Source organism: Bos grunniens, chromosome 28 (assembly GCF_055505025.1).
Source record: "Bos grunniens cultivar Pamir isolate PY7600 chromosome 28, Bosgru_T2T1.0, whole genome shotgun sequence".
NCBI classification, from domain to species: Eukaryota; Metazoa; Chordata; class Mammalia; order Artiodactyla; family Bovidae; genus Bos; species Bos grunniens.
This window is the reverse complement of record NC_141192.1, coordinates 7,265,216-7,267,458: the sequence shown is the minus strand read 5'-3', so window position 1 is coordinate 7,267,458 and position 2,243 is coordinate 7,265,216. Positions and strand designations below refer to the sequence as shown.

Sequence of the window (2,243 nt, the reverse complement as noted above, 5' to 3'; positions counted from 1 at the left end):
AAAGATTCTTTGAAGCTCTGCTCTAATACCTCAGACCTGGTCTTTTTACCAGATTTTTTTTTCTTCTTTAAAGTCTGGTTGTTGTTCTTGTATTAACATTTTGATAAACCCCATCACAGTACCAAAGAATCCCCCACCAAAACTGAGTTCAAATTTGATCAAAACATAAACTCCCTAAAATTATACAAGACAGGAAGAAGGAAAGAAAAGTCATCCTAAATCTAAATCTGACCGCTCAGGGCTTAGGCAGAGAGATGGGGGGAAATCTACATGTGTCGCTAAACTGAAACACTGTTTGGGAACTCTGGGACAGTGTCCATCTCCTCTACTTCCTAGACAGCTGCTCCTAGAGTTTGGGCACATAATCATCCCATTCGGCCTGGTAACACGTGCCGGCCACTGGGGTCCCAAGCTCGTACTTGTTGCAGAAAGAGGCCACCTTGAATTTGCCACGGTGGTCTCCAGATAGGTTGCTGAGAATGGGACCATCACATTTCAGTGGTCTTTCCTGCTCCTAAACAAGCCAGATGTAGCAGTGCAGGCCAGCGCCCTTGGGAGGCCCAGAGCCCACATAATTGGAGAGAACTGTGACTGCTGATGTCGTTGCCCTTCATGTTGACCACCAGGAAATGCTGCCATTCCCTGTATTTGGGGTCCTTCCTGCTGGGAGCACCGGATCTGTCAAGACCAGGGAGTACAATTTACCTGGATCAAGGCCATCCCATGTAATGCTGGTGGGCCGGTTCTTAACCTGGGTGGGTGTCAGCACTTTGCCCAGTTCGTCAACCTCCGCCCTGCAGAGGAGGGTGCTGCGGCCTCTCAGCCACTTCCTGCAGGCTCAAAGGCCCAGACCACTTGCTGAGGTCCACCAGCGCTGCGGAGCCGAGCAGGTCAGACAGCAGGGAAAGTGGCTTGTGGACTCGCGCAGGGTAGGAGAACGGACTCACAGCAGTCTGCAAACTGTACCAAGGAGGAGTGCATGCGCCAGAGCCACAGCAACAGCCCATCCTGCTCCTCCAGTCGCCTGCGGGGCCGGGGGCGGGGGGCGGGGGGTGGGGGGGGGGGGTGGGGGGAAGGGCCCACTCTATTCTCTGATTGGCCAAGCCCGGTAGCGGCTCTTTTTATTTTTTTGCTGGTAAGTCCCTTCAGTCGTGTCCGACTCTATGCGACTCCATAGATGGCAGCCCACCAGGCTCCCCCGTCCCTGGGATTCTCCATGGAAGAACACTGGAGTGGGTTGCCATTTCCTTCTCCAATGCATGAAAGTGAAAAGTGAGAGTGAAGTCGCTCAGTCGTGTCTGACTCTTCGCGACCCCATGGACTGCAGCCCACCAGGCTCCTCCGTCCATGGGATTTTCCAGGCAAGAGTACTGGAGTGGGGTGCCATCGCCTTCTCCGTTTTATTTTTTATTGAAGGATAATTGCTTTACAGAATTTTGTTTTCTGTCAAACAACAACATGAATCAGCCATCAGATCAGATCAGATCAGATCAAATCAGTTGCTCAGTCGTGTCGGACTCTTTGCGACCCCATGAATCGCAGCACGCCAGGCCTCCCTGTCCATCACCAACTCTTGGAGTTCACTCAGACTCACGGCCATCGAGTCAGTGATGCCATCCAGCCATCTCATCCTCTGTCGTCCCCTTCTCCTCTTGCCCCCAATCCCTCCCAGCATCAGTCTTTCCAATGAGTCAACTCTTTGCATGAGGTGGCCAAAGTACTGGAGTTTCAGCTTTAGCATCATTCCTGCCAAAGAAATCCCAGGGCTGATCTCCTTCAGAATGCACTGGTTGGATCTCCTTGCAGTCCAAGGGACTCTCAAGAGTCTTCTCCAATACCACAGTTCAAAAGCATCAGTTCTTCGGTGCTCAGCCTTCCTCACAGTCCAGCTCTCACATCCATACATGATCACAGGAAAAACCATACATAGCCTTGACTAGACAGACCTTTGTTGGTAAAGTAATGTCTCAGCTTTTGAATACGCTATCTAGGTTGGTCATAACTTTCCTTTCAAGGAGTAAGCATCTTTTAATTTCATGGCTGCAATCACCATCTACAGTGATTTTGGAGCCCAGAAAAATAAAGTCTGACACTGTTTCCCCATCTATTTCCCATGAAGTGATGGGACCGGATGCCATGATCTTCATTTTCTGAATGTTGAGCTTTAAGCCAACTTTTTCACTCTCCTCTTTCACTTTCATCAAGAGGCTTTTGAGTTCCTCTTCACTTTCTGCCATAAGGGT

At 50.2% G+C, this 2,243-nt stretch overlaps 1 pseudogene; it reads right to left on the bottom strand.

The window, feature by feature from the left end:
• Positions 1-325: 325 nt before the first annotated feature.
• Positions 326-1,007, bottom strand: LOC147342805 (phosphatidylethanolamine-binding protein 1 pseudogene; annotated as a pseudogene).
• Between the last annotated feature and the right edge of the window lie 1,236 nt (positions 1,008-2,243).